Source organism: Aegilops tauschii, chromosome 5 (genome assembly GCF_002575655.3).
Source record: "Aegilops tauschii subsp. strangulata cultivar AL8/78 chromosome 5, Aet v6.0, whole genome shotgun sequence".
NCBI classification, from domain to species: Eukaryota; Viridiplantae; Streptophyta; class Magnoliopsida; order Poales; family Poaceae; genus Aegilops; species Aegilops tauschii.
In genome coordinates, this window is record NC_053039.3 from 7,592,794 (window position 1) to 7,613,334 (window position 20,541).

At 38.3% G+C, this 20,541-nt stretch overlaps 3 long non-coding RNA genes across 3 annotated transcripts; all 3 read right to left on the bottom strand.

Moving 5' to 3' along the window:
- Positions 1-1,916: 1,916 nt before the first annotated feature.
- On the bottom strand, positions 1,917-3,605 carry LOC120963782 (uncharacterized). Its single transcript, XR_005755497.3, has 2 exons — positions 2,376-3,605; positions 1,917-2,275 (listed from the first exon to the last, which is right to left on the bottom strand). It is a non-coding gene; the product is annotated as an uncharacterized lncRNA (long non-coding RNA).
- Positions 3,606-10,327: 6,722 nt separating this feature from the next.
- Positions 10,328-12,063, bottom strand: LOC141022261 (uncharacterized). The gene is made up of 2 exons (XR_012183551.1): positions 10,787-12,063; positions 10,328-10,686 (listed from the first exon to the last, which is right to left on the bottom strand). It is a non-coding gene; the product is annotated as an uncharacterized lncRNA (long non-coding RNA).
- A 3,560-nt stretch (positions 12,064-15,623) lies between these two features.
- Positions 15,624-17,350, bottom strand: LOC141022262 (uncharacterized). The gene is made up of 2 exons (XR_012183553.1): positions 16,083-17,350; positions 15,624-15,982 (listed from the first exon to the last, which is right to left on the bottom strand). It is a non-coding gene; the product is annotated as an uncharacterized lncRNA (long non-coding RNA).
- Between the last annotated feature and the right edge of the window lie 3,191 nt (positions 17,351-20,541).

Consider the following 20,541-nt stretch of genomic DNA (forward strand, 5'->3'; position numbering starts at 1 on the left):
TATAGTAGAGATAATTATTTCCCTCAGTTAAGAACATAGATTATCAATCTAGTAGGAGAACCACACAAGACCTCGTGAAAAACACCTACACATAAAAGAACAAATACTTGCACCCAACACAAAGAAGGGGATGTGAATCCCTTGGCGGTTAATTGCAAGGATCAAGTCTGATAATGATAGATAGATAAACAAGAACACAATATAAAATAAAGGTGAATAAATTGAAACAATGTATTTTTGGATTTTAATATATGATAAAAATAGACCCCGATCCCTAAGTATGTTGCGGTAGATTACTAAATAGACACAGAACCTTAGAGCTATTGCTCAATCCATCAATCATTGTAACGCCTATACACAAGCAATATACATGAGCAGGGGGTAGTATTTTACCTCATGCGTGAGGGTATGAAAATGGATAAACCCCTTCTTACTATGCATTTGGTTTAATCGTCTGGCCAGAATACCTTATCAAGTGATCTGCCAAAAATAACACCACCACCTCATAAATGGGCTAGGGCCAGGTAAGACATTTTTTCTCCCTTTTTGTTATTTTGTTTCTACTTCCGTCTATTTTAAAAAATATTTTAAATACATATATTTTGGAATATTCTTCATCAATTATTAATACATTCACCGTGCTTGGAAAAATGGTCATGAAATGTAATTATTTGTTTTCACAATTTGATAAATTCTTCATATCATTCAAAAGAATATTTGTATCATTTTCAAAAATGTTCGCATGTTTAAAAAAAATGTGTGATTAAAAAATATATTTATTAATATATATATATATATATATATATATATATATATATATATATATATATATATAAGTCAGTGTAATTTGTAAAAAAAAACATACCATTCAAAAATCCACTCTCTACCAACTATATGCATGTGTCTTGTAGCAAGCGGTGAGCCGAGGGTTGCTACATGATCAATTGCTGGCTCGGTAGCTCACGAGTGTTTGACATCTCTCTCTACATTGGGTATCCTTTCACACTTGAATTTTAAGATGCACGGAATGTGCTTTCCTTGTTGTTGCCTCAGCATTACAACATGGAATCGAAGCAAAACTAATATTACTGCCCTTAAAAAATGTCTCGCTATCTATCTTCTTGACATGCCCATTGGACTGCATGGCGAAAGTGAAGGTGTGCGCCTAGCTGGTGGTGGAGCAGCACACTCATCTGTGACCTCCACTCTAAGTATGACATTTACTCTGTAGCGAGTCCACGGTGCATGTGGGTTGGAACGCTGCTTAGCAAATGTAGACTTAATTTGCAGGCAAGCCAACATGAAATCTGTAGGCCCATGTGAGTTCCATCATAATCACGGTCAGTTCAACTCTGATTCGAATCCTAATAAAAAAGTTGGATCAGCGGTCCTGGATGGATATGTCCATCACTAGACATCACAACAGTTGATAGAGTCGATATGACTTGTAGCTACAGGACACCGACACCCCTCACTTCCTCTACATGCACTAAACAAACCCTAGCTTATCCAACTCAATTTGCTTTATGGTTTGTGTGCAAAAGGAGAAGTGTTAAAACCAAACACCATGCTCTTGAACCTAAGAAACCAATAGTCAATTTACCTATGGATATTAAATATATATGTACCATGCTTGATCTGTCTTGCTGATAATACTTACTAAACATATTTTAAATTACAATGTTTGGTGCTTCACAGCCTGTTATGAAACTATTGTTCACCCATCCAATGCAACAAAAAGTATGTGAATCATAATAACGCAATAACGAGTAGAGAGAGAGAGAGATTAAAGTCCATTTTTTTCCCGATGTCCAACATAGGTCCAAGATCAGTACACATAGGAGGAGACAATCAAAATATGGACAGAAAATAAATATTTAATATGTAAATGGTAGGTGACAAATCTAGCCACAAAATTATACAAACAACCCATTGGCTAGTTTTATTGAATATTAAAATAACATAGTTGGTTTATAAAACATACAAAATTTATGATCTCATCAGCACATAATTATTTTGAGAACCATAAGGTTGGCATTTATCCACCCAAAATAGGGGTGATAACGAAACTATCGTGTTGCTGCTGCTGCTGGTGTGCAATTAATCTTGCAGGGACAGTTGATGAAGCATTCTCCGAGACTTGGCCAGCACAAGTTATCTATTTTACAGCAGAATTCCCGTCCTGGGAGCTGGTGCCCATCTTTATAACAAGGGGGTCTCGTTACATGGCTTACTTTCCTCATCATGTTGCTCCCCTTGTCATTTATGATTTCGCCTAATTAACATAAAATAAAGAATACACTTATCATCTCATCATATAAACAAATAAAAGTCCACAATCTCAACCCCCCCATAAAAATCGAGTTGTTAATTACCATATGTGCCTCCAAGACAAGTCAAACACACCACCAGAAGAAAAGAAAGTAGCACTAGTCCTTGCACATTGTTCCTCATGTACTTGGTCATCATCACCGGGGAACAGAGGCTATTAATGGGTGGTACTCTTGTAAGTGGAGTTGATGAGTGTATGACCGTGAAATGCTTGCTCCATGAATGGTTCATATATATATAGTGAAAGCTTCTCCACATTGATGTGTGAAGTTGAAGAAAATATTAATGCTTGGAGTTATGGCTTGTCGGAATGTCCAATTTTAGTTTCACTTCTAAAGATTCATGGTTCCTTCTAAAGTTTTTTTTTTCAAATTGATGCTTTGTCATATCGTGTAAGTTACTTTAATGCCCCATCTAGAATTGATCGCTTATTGTTTCCGAGGGGTAGAATTGCCTATTATAATGGGTAGCAAAAAACTGGTGCATGTTAATATTATAGTTAAGGCATTGTTGATAATTGGTATAGTATCAATAATTCCTATATATATGATGCCTTATCTGTATAATTATTAATTTCTCTCTTGGTATAAGAGAACAAAATTTAAAATTCACCAAGACTCAACCACTTAACATTGGACTTGCTTTTTATGTGTATATAAGAAACTATTCTAAAGTATATCAACAATTTACATGTAATTTTATTACTTTTTTCGCATGAACATAGATTAATTATGGGATGACCATTTTATAAATATAAGTTGACGATATATTGTCATATACATGAACATTTTATATCGAGGTACTTGAGCATTTTTTTTCATTTTTCTATACACAAATATTTCTCCAATATTAAGTCGATTTTGATTTTTTAAATAGATTAGATTCCCCGAAACTGTCTTTATTAGAATAGTAAAAATTTCGCGTTGACCATGCTAGGGAAAATTTCGTTAGGCGGAGCTTCCCAATACTCAGGACTCCCTATACGCTCCTCCTTGCGGCTAACAACCTCCCCTTCGCACAACGCGCGCCTGACTGGCACGGCCCCTTGAAGATACGACTGGACATCAACAAGCGGGAGAGCAGGCGCTGACCCGACCCACTTTAGCATCATTTTTTTATTTTTGAAATATTTCTTTGGAAAATGAACAAGCATTGATTAATGTGAACATATTTTAAAAACTTTTGAACGTTTTCGAAAATTTAAAATTTCTTAAAACCGCAATTATTTTTGGAATTTCATACATTTTTCTAAAAAAAATGAACACTTTTGAAAATCTTGGACAATATTTGTAAACTATGACCTTTTCTTGGAAAACCAACAATTAATGAAAAACGTGATAGTTTTATAATTTGTACAACATTTTTAGAAATTATGAATTTTTAGAAAAAAGCAATTTTTGAAATTCCAAACAAAACATGAGAATGGGAACATTTTTTGAAAACTAGAACATTTTGAAAATTTAAAAGAAATTGAAATATCCGAAATTTTTCAAAAAGGAGACTTTTTGAAAAAGAAAATATGAAAAATATACAAGATAAAACAAAGATAAAAAAGAACCCAAAGAAAACCGGTAAAAGAAAGAGAAGGAAAAAAGAACAAACGAGAATACGAGTAAAAATCATATCAGAACCTTTTGGAAGGTTCCCAAAATCGGTTAAAGCCCGGAAGGAATATTCTGGAAGTTTGTAAAACTAGAGCGGCACGGCCAAAATGGCTCGGCCGTTCCCCAGCACTAGAGTCAGTTCTGTGTGCAAGCACCCGCAATTTGACGTTAAATGCTCAAACAGGGTTTCCACCATTTCTCTTGTTTCTTGTTGCCTCATATGAGTTTGTTGTTGTTTGGTTCATATCTTGGTCGAAGCCCGAATCACACCCCACCCACCGTTTTATGCCCTTACACGAGTGTCCTTCCTAGAGATGTCATGGCGTCAGTGTCGACGCCTTCCCTCACCCCCGTACGAGCCCCTTATGATTGACGCTCTTGGCCGCAATCACGTTTTCCTTCGACCTCACCGTGTTCCTGCAAATTGTCCAATTGTTTTGGGGTATATACTCCTTGGAGCTTTCTGGCATCAAGATTAGTTAGACCCCACCTCAACTGGAATAACTTTGCTGAGAAGAGTTTGGATATAGTGAGACCTCTGGTTTGAAATTGATAAGTTGCCACCAAGCCAAGCCGTGCAAGTTTAATCTATGCACATCAACTCATTACTTACTCAACTTATTTCCTTACATATCAATGTATGACCCAGCTTTAGCATCGAGATGCCAAAAAGGCAAAGACGGACTAAAGGGCCCAAGGTGGTAGCCCTAGCCCTCCTCCTCCATGGACTCCTCCGAGTCGTTGTCACTGTCCTCCTGGTGCTCCTCGTGAATGTCCTCATCTCGCCATCGGCACCATGGAAACCAGACGTAGTAGCGTTGGAGTCATCTGAGTCGGTCCACTTGTTGATCTGCCCAATCCACCTATCCTCTGAGGTCATCTTCTTCTCAGAGACACTCTGCACCTCAATCTCAAGCTTCCTATAATCATGGTGACCTGGCACTGCCGGGCAATCTTCTCAGCCACGTGTGCCTTGTACATATTCTTTTGAGTATCCACCTGAATGCAGAAAAGCTTCCTCATCTTCTTCTTGAGTTTGATGCCCAAGTAGGCTGATCCGAGGGTGGTACATAGTCAGGCTCCTCAGATCCATCAGACTTTTCTCTTGGGATATTGATCTCTGGTGCATCTGGCACAACTCCCCAGTTCTCCTTTTGCCTGAGCTTCATCACATCATGAGTGGCAAGCTTGCCAGTCTCTAGGCGCTCATCTGGAACCTGAGCCGCCGAAGTAGTAGTGATGAGCTTGAAGAGATAGGACCCATAGATGGGAACCTTCCTATCATACATAGCAGTAGTGAGCTCATACCACATCACATGTCAAACATCCAGCATGCTAGTCTTGCTCTTTGCTACTTGTGAGTTGCATTGGGATTTCCCCGAAGAGGAAAGGATGATGCAGTATAGTAGAGATAATTATTTCCCTCAGTTAAGAACATAGATTATCAATGTAGTAGGAGAACCACACAAGACCTCGTGAACAACACCTACACATAAAAGAACAAATACTTGCACCCAACACAAAGAAGGGGTTGTCAATCCCTTGGCGGTTAATTGCAAGGATAAGGTCTGATAATGATAGATAGATAAACAAAAACACAAAATAAAATAAAGGTGAATAGATTGAGACAATGTATTTTTGGATTTTAATATATGATAAAAATAGACCCCGATCCCTAAGTATGTTGCGGTAGATTACTAAATAGACACAGCACCTTAGAGCTATTGCTCAATCCATCAATCATTGTAACGCCTATACACAAGCAATATACATGAGCAGGGGGTAGGATTTTACCTCATGCGTGAGGGTATGAAAATGGATAAACCCCTTCTTATTTCGCATTTGGTTTAATCGTCTGGCCAGAATACCTTATCAAGTGATCTGCCGAAAATAGCACCACCACCTTATAAATGGGTTAGGGCCAGGTAAGACATTTTTTCTCCCTTTTTGTTATTTTGTTTCTACTTCCGTCTATTTTTAAAAATATTTTAAATACATATATTTTGGAATATTCTTCATCAATTATTAATACATTCACCATGCTTGGAAAAATGGTCATGAAATGTAATTATTTGTTTTCACAATTTGATAAATTCTTCATATCATTCAAAAGAATATTTGTATCATTTTCAAAAATGTTCGCATGTTTAAAAAAATGTGTGATTTAATTTTTTATATTAATATATATATAAGTCAGTGTAATTTGTAAATAAAAACATACCATTCAAAAATCCACTCTCTACCAACTATATGCATGTGTCTTGTAGCAAGCGGTGAGCCGAGGGTTGCTACATGATCAATTGCTGACTCGGTAGCTCACGAGTGTTTGACATCTCTCTCTACATTGGGTATCCTTTCACACTTGAATTTTAAGATGCACGGAATGTGCTTTCCTTGTTGTTGCCTCAGCATTACAACATGGAATCAAAGCAAAACTAATATTACTGCCCTTAAAAAATGTCTCGCTATCTATGTTCTTAACATGCCCATTGGACTGCATGGCGAAAGTGAAGGTGTGCGCCTAGCTGGTAGTGGAGCAGACACACTCATCTGTGACCTCCAATCTAAGTATGACATTTACTCTGTAGCGAGTCCACGGTGCATGTGGGTTGGAACGCTGCTTATCAAATGTAGACTTAATTTGCAGGCAAGCGAACATGAAATCTGTAGGCCCATGTGAGTTCCATCATAATCACGGTCAGTTCAACTCTGATTCGAATCCTAATAAAAAAGTTGGATCAGCGGTCCTGGATGGATATGTCCATCACTAGACATCACAACAGTTGATAGAGTCGATATGACTTGTAGCTACAGGACACCGACACCCCTCACTTCCTCTACATGCACTAAACAAACCCTAGCTTATCCAACTCAATTTTCTTTATGGTTTGTGTGCAAAAGAAGAAGTGTTAAAACCAAACACCATGCTCTTGAACCTAAGAAACCAATAGTCAATTTACCTACGGATATTAAAAGAAATTGAAATGTCCGAACATTTTCAAAAAGGAGACTTTTTGAAAAAGAAAATAAGAAAAATATACAAGATAAAACAAAGATAAAAAAGAACCCAAAGAAAACCTATAAAAGAAATAGTAGGAAAAAAGAACAAACGAGAATACGAGTAAAAATCATATCAGAACCTTTTGGAAGGTTCCCAAAATCGGTAAAAGCCCGGAAGGAATATTCTGGAAGTTTGTAAAACTAGAGCGGCACGGCCAAAATGGCTCGGCCGTTCCCGAGCACTAGAGTCAGTTCTGTGTGCAAGCACCCGCAATTTGACGTTAAATGCTCAAACAGGGTTTCCACCATTTCTCTTGTTTCTTGTTGCCTCATATGAGTTTGTTGTTGTTTGGTTCATATCTTGGTCGAAGCCCCAATCACACCCCACCCACCGTTTTATGCCCTTACACGAGTGTCCTTCCTAGAGATGTCATGGCGTCAGTGTCGACGCCTTCCCTCACCCCCGTACGAGCCCCTTATGATTGACGCTCTTGGCCGCAATCATGTTTTCCTTCGACCTCACCGTGTTCCTGCAAATTGTCCAAGTGTTTTGGGGTATATACTCCTTGGAGCTTTCTGGCATCAAGATTAGTTAGACCCCACCTCAACTGGAATAACTTTGCTGAGAAGAGTTTGGATATAGTCAGACCTCTGGTTTGAAATTGATAAGTTGCCACCAAGCCAAGCCGTGCAAGTTTAATCTATGCACATCAACTCATTACTTACTCAACTTATTTCCTTACATATCAATGTATGACCCAGCTTTAGCATCGAGATGCCAAAAAGGCAAAGAGGGACTAAAGGGCCCAAGGTGGTAGCCCTAGCCCTCCTCCTCCATGGACTCCTTCGAGTCGTTGTCACTGTCCTCCTGGTGCTCCTCGTGAATGTCCTCATCTCGCCATCGGCACCATGGAAACCAGACGTAGTAGCGTTGGAGTCATCTGAGTCGGTCCACTTGTTGATCTGCCCAATCCACCTATCCTCTGAGGTCATCTTCTTCTCAGAGACACTCTGCACCTCAATCTCAAGCTTCCTATAATCATGGTGACCTGGCACTGCCGGGCAATCTTCTCAGCCACGTGTGCCTTGTACATATTCTTTTGAGTATCCACCTGAATGCAGAAAAGCTTCCTCATCTTCTTCTTGAGTTTGATGCCCAAGTAGGCTGATCCGAGGGTGGTACATAGTCAGGCTCCTCAGATCCATCAGACTTTTCTCTTGGGATATTGATCTCTGGTGCATCTGGCACAACTCCCCAGTTCTCCTTCTGCCTGAGCTTCATCACATCATGAGTGGCAAGCTTGCCAGTCTCTAGGCGCTCATCTGGAACCTGAGCCGCCGAAGTAGTAGTGATGAGCTTGAAGAGATAGGACCCATAGATGGGAACCTTCCTATCATACATAGCAGTAGTGAGCTCATACCACATCACATGTCAAACATCCAGCATGCTAGTCTTGCTCTTTGCTACTTGTGAGTTGCATTGGGATTTCCCCGAAGAGGAGAGGATGATGCAGTATAGTAGAGATAATTATTTCCCTCAGTTAAGAACATAGATTATCAATGTAGTAGGAGAACCACACAAGACCTCGTGAACAACACCTACACATAAAAGAACAAATACTTGCACCCAACACAAAGAAGGGGTTGTCAATCCCTTGGCGGTTAATTGCAAGGATCAAGTCTGATAATGATAGATAGATAAACAAAAACACAAAATAAAATAAAGGTGAATAAATTGAAACAATGTATTTTTGGATTTTAATATATGACAAAAATAGACCCCGATCCCTAAGTATGTTGCGGTAGATTACTAAATTGACACAGAACCTTAGAGCTATTGCTCAATCCATCAATCATTGTAACGCCTATACACAAGCAATATACATGAGCAGGGGGTAGGATTTTACCTCATGCGTGAGGGTATGAAAATGGATAAACCCCTTCTTACTTCGCATTTGATTTAATCGTCTGGCTAGAATACCTTATCAAGTGATCTGCCAAAAATAACACCACCACCTCATAAATGGGCTAGGGCCAGGTAAGACATTTTTTCTCCCTTTTTGTTATTTTGTTTCTACTTCCATCTATTTTTAAAATATTTTAAATACATATATTTTGGAATATTCTTCATCAATTATTAATACATTCACCGTGCTTGGAAAAATGGTCATGAAATGTAATTATTTGTTTTCACAATTTGATAAATTCTTCATATCATTCAAAAGAATATTTGTATCATTTTCAAAAATGTTCGCATGTTTAAAAAAATGTGTGATTTAATTTTTTTATTAATATATATATATATAAGGTAGTGTATTTGTAAATAAAAACATACCATTCAAAAATCCAGTCTCTACCAACTATATGCATGTGTCTTGTAGCAAGCGGTGAGCCGAGGGTTGCTACATGATCAATTGCTGACTCGGTAGCTCACGAGTGTTTGACATCTCTCTCTACATTGGGTATCCTTTCACACTTGAATTTTAAGATGCACGGAATGTGCTTTCCTTGTTGTTGCCTCAGCATTACAACATGGAATCAAAGCAAAACTAATATTACTGCCCTTAAAAAATGTCTCGCTATCTATGTTCTTAACATGCCCATTGGACTGCATGGCGAAAGTGAAGGTGTGCGCCTAGCTGGTGGTGGAGCAGACACACTCATCTGTGACCTCCAATCTAAGTATGACATTTACTCTGTAGCGAGTCCACGGTGCATGTGGGTTGGAACGCTGCTTAGCAAATGTAGACTTAATTTGCAGGCAAGCCAACATGAAATCTGTAGGCCCATGTGAGTTCCATCATAATCACGGTCAGTTCAACTCTGATTCGAATCCTAATAAAAAAGTTGGATCAGCGGTCCTGGATGGATATGTCCATCACTAGACATCACACCAGTTGATAGAGTCAGTATGACTTGTAGCTACAGGACACCGACACCCCTCACTTCCTCTACATGCACTAAACAAACCCTAGCTTATCCAACTCAATTTGCTTTATGGTTTGTGTGCAAAAGAAGAAGTGTTAAAACCAAACACCATGCTCTTGAACCTAAGAAACCAATAGTCAATTTACCTATGGATATTAAATATATATATACCATGCTTGATCTGTCTTGCTGATAATACTTACTAAACATATTTCAAATTACAATGTTTGGTGCTTCACAGCCTGTTATGAAACTATTGTTCACCCATCCAATGCAACAAAAAGTATGTGAATCATAATAACGCAATAACGAGTAGAGAGAGAGAGAGAGAGAGATTAAAGTCCATTTTTTCCCGATGTCCAACATAGGTCCAAGATCAGTACACATAGGAGGAGACAATCAAAATATGGACAGAAAATAAATATTTAAAATGTAAATGGTAGGTGACAAATCTAGCCACAAAATTGTACAAACAACCCATTGGCTAGTTTTATTGAATATTAAAATAACATAGTTGATTTATAAAACATACAAAATTTATGATCTCATCAGCACATAATTATTTTGAGAACCATAAGCTTGGGATTTATCCACCCAAAATAGGGGTGATAACGAAACTATTGTACTGCTGTTGCTGCTGGTGTGCAATTAATCTTGCAGGGACAGTTGATGAAGCATTCTCCGAGATTTGGCCAGCACAAGTTATCTATTTTACAGCAGAATTCCCGTCCTGGGAGCTGGTGCCCATCTTTATAACAAGGGGGTCTCGTTACATGGCTTACTTTCGTCATCATGTTGCTCCCCTTGTCATTTATGATTTCGCCTAATTAACATAAAATAAAGAATAGACTTATCATCTCATCATATAAACAAATAAAAGTCCACAATCTCAACCCCCCCATAAAAATCGAGTTGTTAATTACCATATGTGCCTTCAAGACAAGTCAAACACACCACAAGAAGAAAAGAAAGTAGCACTAGTCCTTGCACATTGTTCCTCATGTACTTGGTCATCATCACCGGGGAACAGAGGCTATTAATGGGTGGTACTCTTGTAAGTGGAGTTGATGAGTGTATGACCGTGAAATGCTTGCTCCATGAATGGTTCATATATATATAGTGAAAGCTTCTCCACATTGATGTGTGAAGTTGAAGAAAATATTAATGCTTGGAGTTATGGCTTGTCGGAATGTCCAATTTTAGTTTCACTTCTAAAGATTCATGGTTCCTTCTAAAGTTTTTTTTCAAATTGATGCTTTGTCATATCGTGTAAGTTACTTTAATGCCCCATCTAGAATTGATCGCTTATTGTTTCCGAGGGGTAGAATTGACCTATTATAATGGGTAGCAAAAAACTGGTGCATGTTAATATTATAGTTAAGGCATTGTTGATAATTGGTATAGTATCAATAATTCCTATATATATGATGCCTTATCTGTATAATTATTAATTTCTCTCTTGGTATAAGAGAACAAAATTTAAAATTCACCAAGACTCAACCACTTAACATTGGACTTGCTTTTTAAGTGTATATAAGAAACTATTCTTAAGTATATCAACAATTTACATGTAATTTTTTTACTTTTTTCGCATGAACATAGATTAATTATGGGATGACCATTTTATAAATATAAGTTGACGATATATTGTCATATACATGAACATTTTATATCGAGGTACTTGAGCATTTTTTTTCATTTTTCTATACACAAATATTTCTCCAATATTAGGTCGATTTTGATTTTTTAAATAGATTAGATTCCCCGAAACTGTCTTTATTAGAATAGTAAAAATTTCGCGTTGACCCGGCTAGGGCAAATTTCGTTAGGCGGAGCTTCCCAATTCACAGGACTCCCTATACGCTCCTCCTTGCGGCTAACAACCTCCCCTTCGCACAACGCGCGCCTGACTGGCACGGCCCATTGAAGATACGACTGGACATCAACAAGCGGGAGAGCAGGCGCTGACCCGACCCACTTTAGCATCATTTTTTTATTTTTGAAACATTTCTTTGGAAAATGAACAAGCATTGATTAATGTGAACATATTTTAAAAACTTTTGAACGTTTTTGAAAATTTAAAATTTCTTAAAACCGCAATTATTTTTGGAATTTCATACATTTTTCTAAAAAAAATGAACACTTTTGAAAATCTTGAACAATATTTGTAAACTATGACCTTTTCTTGGAAAACCAACAATTAATGAAAAACGTGATAGTTTTATAATTTGTACAACATTTTTAGAAATTATGAATTTTTAGAAAAACCAATTTTTGAAATTCCAAACAAAACATGAGAATGGGAACATTTTTTGAAAACTAGAACATTTTGAAAATTTAAAAGAAATTGAAATGTCCGAACATTTTCAAAAAGGAGACTTTTTGAAAAAGAAAATAAGAAAAATATACAAGATAAAACAAAGATAAAAAAGAACCCAAAGAAAACCTATAAAAGAAACAGAAGGAAAAAAGAACAAACGAGAATACGAGTAAAAATCATATCAGAACCTTTTGGAAGGTTCCCAAAATCGGTAAAAGCCCGGAAGGAATATTCTGGAAGTTTGTAAAACTAGAGCGGCACGGCCAAAATGGCTCGGCCGTTCCCGAGCACTAGAGTCAGTTCTGTGTGCAAGCACCCGCAATTTGACGTTAAATGCTCAAACAGGGTTTCCACCATTTCTCTTGTTTCTTGTTGCCTCATATGAGTTTGTTGTTGTTTGGTTCATATCTTGGTCGAAGCCCCAATCACACCCCACCCACCGTTTTATGCCCTTACACGAGTGTCCTTCCTAGAGATGTCATGGCGTCAGTGTCGACGCCTTCCCTCACCCCCGTACGAGCCCCTTATGATTGACGCTCTTGGCCGCAATCACGTTTTCCTTCGACCTCACCGTGTTCCTGCAAATTGTCCAAGTGTTTTGGGGTATATACTCCTTGGAGCTTTCTGGCATCAAGATTAGTTAGACCCCACCTCAACTGGAATAACTTTGCTGAGAAGAGTTTGGATATAGTCAGACCTCTGGTTTGAAATTGATAAGTTGCCACCAAGCCAAGCCGTGCAAGTTTAATCTATGCACATCAACTCATTACTTACTCAACTTATTTCCTTACATATCAATGTATGACCCAGCTTTAGCATCGAGATGCCAAAAAGGCAAAGAGGGACTAAAGGGCCCAAGGTGGTAGCCCTAGCCCTCCTCCTCCATGGACTCCTTCGAGTCGTTGTCACTGTCCTCCTGGTGCTCCTCGTGAATGTCCTCATCTCGCCATCGGCACCATGGAAACCAGACGTAGTAGCGTTGGAGTCATCTGAGTCGGTCCATTTGTTGATCTGCCCAATCCACCTATCCTCTGAGGTCATCTTCTTCTCAGAGACACTCTGCACCTCAATCTCAAGCTTCCTATAATCATGGTGACCTGGCACTGCCGGGCAATCTTCTCAGCCACGTGTGCCTTGTACATATTCTTTTGAGTATCCACCTGAATGCAGAAAAGCTTCCTCATCTTCTTCTTGAGTTTGATGCCCAAGTAGGCTGATCCGAGGGTGGTACATAGTCAGGCTCCTCAGATCCATCAGACTTTTCTCTTGGGATATTGATCTCTGGTGCATCTGGCACAACTCCCCAGTTCTCCTTCTGCCTGAGCTTCATCACATCATGAGTGGCAAGCTTGCCAGTCTCTAGGCGCTCATCTGGAACCTGAGCCGCCGAAGTAGTAGTGATGAGCTTGAAGAGATAGGACCCATTGATGGGAACCTTCCTATCATACATAGCAGTAGTGAGCTCATACCACATCACATGTCAAACATCCAGCATGCTAGTCTTGCTCTTTGCTACTTGTGAGTTGCATTGGGATTTCCCCGAAGAGGAGAGGATGATGCAGTATAGTAGAGATAATTATTTCCCTCAGTTAAGAACATAGATTATCAATGTAGTAGGAGAACCACACAAGACCTCGTGAACAACACCTACACATAAAAGAACAAATACTTGCACCCAACACAAAGAAGGGGTTGTCAATCCCTTGGCGGTTAATTGCAAGGATCAAGTCTGATAATGATAGATAGATAAACAAAAACACAAAATAAAATAAAGGTGAATAAATTGAAACAATGTATTTTTGGATTTTAATATATGACAAAAATAGACCCCGATCCCTAAGTATGTTGCGGTAGATTACTAAATTGACACAGAACCTTAGAGCTATTGCTCAATCCATCAATCATTGTAACGCCTATACACAAGCAATATACATGAGCAGGGGGTAGGATTTTACCTCATGCGTGAGGGTATGAAAATGGATAAACCCCTTCTTACTTCGCATTTGATTTAATCGTCTGGCTAGAATACCTTATCAAGTGATCTGCCAAAAATAACACCACCACCTCATAAATGGGCTAGGGCCAGGTAAGACATTTTTTCTCCCTTTTTGTTATTTTGTTTCTACTTCCATCTATTTTTAAAATATTTTAAATACATATATTTTGGAATATTCTTCATCAATTATTAATACATTCACCGTGCTTGGAAAAATGGTCATGAAATGTAATTATTTGTTTTCACAATTTGATAAATTCTTCATATCATTCAAAAGAATATTTGTATCATTTTCAAAAATGTTCGCATGTTTAAAAAAATGTGTGATTTAATTTTTTTATTAATATATATATATATAAGGTAGTGTATTTGTAAATAAAAACATACCATTCAAAAATCCAGTCTCTACCAACTATATGCATGTGTCTTGTAGCAAGCGGTGAGCCGAGGGTTGCTACATGATCAATTGCTGACTCGGTAGCTCACGAGTGTTTGACATCTCTCTCTACATTGGGTATCCTTTCACACTTGAATTTTAAGATGCACGGAATGTGCTTTCCTTGTTGTTGCCTCAGCATTACAACATGGAATCAAAGCAAAACTAATATTACTGCCCTTAAAAAATGTCTCGCTATCTATGTTCTTAACATGCCCATTGGACTGCATGGCGAAAGTGAAGGTGTGCGCCTAGCTGGTGGTGGAGCAGACACACTCATCTGTGACCTCCAATCTAAGTATGACATTTACTCTGTAGCGAGTCCACGGTGCATGTGGGTTGGAACGCTGCTTAGCAAATGTAGACTTAATTTGCAGGCAAGCCAACATGAAATCTGTAGGCCCATGTGAGTTCCATCATAATCACGGTCAGTTCAACTCTGATTCGAATCCTAATAAAAAAGTTGGATCAGCGGTCCTGGATGGATATGTCCATCACTAGACATCACACCAGTTGATAGAGTCGATATGACTTGTAGCTACAGGACACCGACACCCCTCACTTCCTCTACATGCACTAAACAAACCCTAGCTTATCCAACTCAATTTGCTTTATGGTTTGTGTGCAAAAGAAGAAGTGTTAAAACCAAACACCATGCTCTTGAACCTAAGAAACCAATAGTCAATTTACCTATGGATATTAAATATATATATACCATGCTTGATCTGTCTTGCTGATAATACTTACTAAACATATTTCAAATTACAATGTTTGGTGCTTCACAGCCTGTTATGAAACTATTGTTCACCCATCCAATGCAACAAAAAGTATGTGAATCATAATAACGCAATAACGAGTAGAGAGAGAGAGAGAGAGAGATTAAAGTCCATTTTTTTCCGATGTCCAACATAGGTCCAAGATCAGTACACATAGGAGGAGACAATCAAAATATGGACAGAAAATAAATATTTAAAATGTAAATGGTAGGTGACAAATCTAGCCACAAAATTGTACAAACAACCCATTGGCTAGTTTTATTGAATATTAAAATAACATAGTTGATTTATAAAACATACAAAATTTATGATCTCATCAGCACATAATTATTTTGAGAACCATAAGCTTGGGATTTATCCACCCAAAATAGGGGTGATAACGAAACTATTGTATTGCTGTTGCTGCTGGTGTGCAATTAATCTTGCAGGGACAGTTGATGAAGCATTCTCCGAGATTTGGCCAGCACAAGTTATCTATTTTACAGCAGAATTCCCGTCCTGGGAGCTGGTGCCCATCTTTATAACAAGGGGGTCTCGTTACATGGCTTACTTTCGTCATCATGTTGCTCCCCTTGTCATTTATGATTTCGCCTAATTAACATAAAATAAAGAATAGACTTATCATCTCATCATATAAACAAATAAAAGTCCACAATCTCAACCCCCCCATAAAAATCGAGTTGTTAATTACCATATGTGCCTTCAAGACAAGTCAAACACACCACAAGAAGAAAAGAAAGTAGCACTAGTCCTTGCACATTGTTCCTCATGTACTTGGTCATCATCACCGGGGAACAGAGGCTATTAATGGGTGGTACTCTTGTAAGTGGAGTTGATGAGTGTATGACCGTGAAATGCTTGCTCCATGAATGGTTCATATATATATAGTGAAAGCTTCTCCACATTGATGTGTGAAGTTGAAGAAAATATTAATGCTTGGAGTTATGGCTTGTCGGAATGTCCAATTTTAGTTTCACTTCTAAAGATTCATGGTTCCTTCTAAAGTTTTTTTTCAAATTGATGCTTTGTCATATCGTGTAAGTTACTTTAATGCCCCATCTAGAATTGATCGCTTATTGTTTCCGAGGGGTAGAATTGACCTATTATAATGGGTAGCAAAAAACTGGTGCATGTTAATATTATAGTTAAGGCATTGTTGATAATTGGTATAGTATCAATAATTCCTATATATATGATGCCTTATCTGTATAATTATTAATTTCTCTCTTGGTATAAGAGAACAAAATTTAAAATTCACCAAGACTCAACCACTTAACATTGGACTTGCTTTTTAAGTGTATATAAGAAACTATTCTTAAGTATATCAACAATTTACATGTAATTTTTTTACTTTTTTCGCATGAACATAGATTAATTATGGGATGACCATTTTATAAATATAAGTTGACGATATATTGTCATATACATGAACATTTTATATCGAGGTACTTGAGCATTTTTTTTCATTTTTCTATACACAAATATTTCTCCAATATTAGGTCGATTTTGATTTTTTAAATAGATTAGATTCCCCGAAACTGTCTTTATTAGAATAGTAAAAATTTCGCGTTGACCCGGCTAGGGCAAATTTCGTTAGGCGGAGCTTCCCAATTCACAGGACTCCCTATACGCTCCTCCTTGCGGCTAACAACCTCCCCTTCGCACAACGCGCGCCTGACTGGCACGGCCCATTGAAGATACGACTGGACATCAACAAGCGGGAGAGCAGGCGCTGACCCGACCCACTTTAGCATCATTTTTTTATTTTTGAAACATTTCTTTGGAAAATGAACAAGCATTGATTAATGTGAACATATTTTAAAAACTTTTGAACGTTTTTGAAAATTTAAAATTTCTTAAAACCGCAATTATTTTTGGAATTTCATACATTTTTCTAAAAAAAATGAACACTTTTGAAAATCTTGAACAATATTTGTAAACTATGACCTTTTCTTGGAAAACCAACAATTAATGAAAAACGTGATAGTTTTATAATTTGTACAACATTTTTAGAAATTATGAATTTTAGAAAAACCAATTTTTGAAATTCCAAACAAAACATGAGAATGGGAACATTTTTTGAAAACTAGAACATTTTGAAAATTTAAAAGAAATTGAAATGTCCGAACATTTTCAAAAAGGAGACTTTTTGAAAAAGAAAATAAGAAAAATATACAAGATAAAACAAAGATAAAAAAGAACCCAAAGAAAACCTATAAAAGAAACAGAAGGAAAAAAGAACAAACGAGAATACGAGTAAAAATCATATCAGAACCTTTTGGAAGGTTCCCAAAATCGGTAAAAGCCCGGAAGGAATATTCTGGAAGTTTGTAAAACTAGAGCGGCACGGCCAAAATGGCTCGGCCGTTCCCGAGCACTAGAGTCAGTTCTGTGTGCAAGCACCCGCAATTTGACGTTAAATGCTCAAACAGGGTTTCCACCATTTCTCTTGTTTCTTGTTGCCTCATATGAGTTTGTTGTTGTTTGGTTCATATCTTGGTCGAAGCCCCAATCACACCCCACCCACCGTTTTATGCCCTTACACGAGTGTCCTTCCTAGAGATGTCATGGCGTCAGTGTCGACGCCTTCCCTCACCCCCGTACGAGCCCCTTATGATTGACGCTCTTGGCCGCAATCACGTTTTCCTTCGACCTCACCGTGTTCCTGCAAATTGTCCAAGTGTTTTGGGGTATATACTCCTTGGAGCTTTCTGGCATCAAGATTAGTTAGACCCCACCTCAACTGGAATAACTTTGCTGAGAAGAGTTTGGATATAGTCAGACCTCTGGTTTGAAATTGATAAGTTGCCACCAAGCCAAGCCGTGCAAGTTTAATCTATGCACATCAACTCATTACTTACTCAACTTATTTCCTTACATATCAATGTATGACCCAGCTTTAGCATCGAGATGCCAAAAAGGCAAAGAGGGACTAAAGGGCCCAAGGTGGTAGCCCTAGCCCTCCTCCTCCATGGACTCCTTCGAGTCGTTGTCACTGTCCTCCTGGTGCTCCTCGTGAATGTCCTCATCTCGCCATCGGCACCATGGAAACCAGACGTAGTAGCGTTGGAGTCATCTGAGTCGGTCCACTTGTTGATCTGCCCAATCCACCTATCCTCTGAGGTCATCTTCTTCTCAGAGACACTCTGCACCTCAATCTCAAGCTTCCTATAATCATGGTGACCTGGCACTGCCGGGCAATCTTCTCAGCCACATGTGCCTTGTACATATTCTTTTGAGTATCCACCTGAATGCAGAAAAGCTTCCTCATCTTCTTCTTGAGTTTGATGCCCAAGTAGGCTGATCCGAGGGTGGTACATAGTCAGGCTCCTCAGATCCATCAGACTTTTCTCTTGGGATAGTGATCTCTGGTGCATCTGGCACAACTCCCCAGTTCTCCTTCTGCCTGAGCTTCATCACATCATGAGTGGCAAGCTTGCCAGTCTCTAGGCGCTCATCTGGAACCTGAGCCGCCGAAGTAGTAGTGATGAGCTTGAAGAGATAGGACCCATAGATGGGAACCTTCCTATCATACATAGCAGTAGTGAGCTCATACCACATCACATGTCAAACATCCAGCATGCTAGTCTTGCTCTTTGCTACTTGTGAGTTGCATTGGGATTTCCCCGAAGAGGAGAGGATGATGCAGTATAGTAGAGATAATTATTTCCCTCAGTTAAGAACATAGATTATCAATGTAGTAGGAGAACCACACAAGACCTCGTGAACAACACCTACACATAAAAGAACAAATACTTGCACCCAACACAAAGAAGGGGTTGTCAATCCCTTGGCGGTTAATTGCAAGGATCAAGTCTGATAATGATAGATAGATAAACAAAAACACAAAATAAAATAAAGGTGAATAAATTGAAACAATGTATTTTTGGATTTTAATATATGACAAAAATAGACCCCGATCCCTAAGTATGTTGCGGTAGATTACTAAATTGACACAGAACCTTAGAGCTATTGCTCAATCCATCAATCATTGTAACGCCTATACACAAGCAATATACATGAGCAGGGGGTAGGATTTTACCTCATGCGTGAGGGTATGAAAATGGATAAACCCCTTCTTACTTCGCATTTGATTTAATCGTCTGGCTAGAATACCTTATCAAGTGATCTGCCAAAAATAACACCACCACCTCATAAATGGGCTAGGGCCAGGTAAGACATTTTTTCTCCCTTTTTGTTATTTTGTTTCTACTTCCATCTATTTTTAAAATATTTTAAATACATATATTTTGGAATATTCTTCATCAATTATTAATACATTCACCGTGCTTGGAAAAATGGTCATGAAATGTAATTATTTGTTTTCACAATTTGATAAATTCTTCATATCATTCAAAAGAATATTTGTATCATTTTCAAAAATGTTCGCATGTTTAAAAAAATGTGTGATTTAATTTTTTTATTAATATATATATAAGGTAGTGTATTTGTAAATAAAAACATACCATTCAAAAATCCAGTCTCTACCAACTATATGCATGTGTCTTGTAGCAAGCGGTGAGCCGAGGGTTGCTACATGATCAATTGCTGACTCGGTAGCTCACGAGTGTTTGACATCTCTCTCTACATTGGGTATCCTTTCACACTTGAATTTTAAGATGCACGGAATGTGCTTTCCTTGTTGTTGCCTCAGCATTACAACATGGAATCAAAGCAAAACTAATATTACTGCCCTTAAAAAATGTCTCGCTATCTATGTTCTTAACATGCCCATTGGACTGCATGGCGAAAGTGAAGGTGTGCGCCTAGCTGGTGGTGGAGCAGACACACTCATCTGTGACCTCCAATCTAAGTATGACATTTACTCTGTAGCGAGTCCACGGTGCATGTGGGTTGGAACGCTGCTTAGGAAATGTAGACTTAATTTGCAGGCAAGCCAACATGAAATCTGTAGGCCCATGTGAGTTCCATCATAATCACGGTCAGTTCAACTCTGATTCGAATCCTAATAAAAAAGTTGGATCAGCGGTCCTGGATGGATATGTCCATCACTAGACATCACAACAGTTGATAGAGTCGATATGACTTGTAGCTACAGGACACCGACACCCCTCACTTCCTCTACATGCACTAAACAAACCCTAGCTTATCCAACTCAATTTGCTTTATGGTTTGTGTGCAAAAGAAGA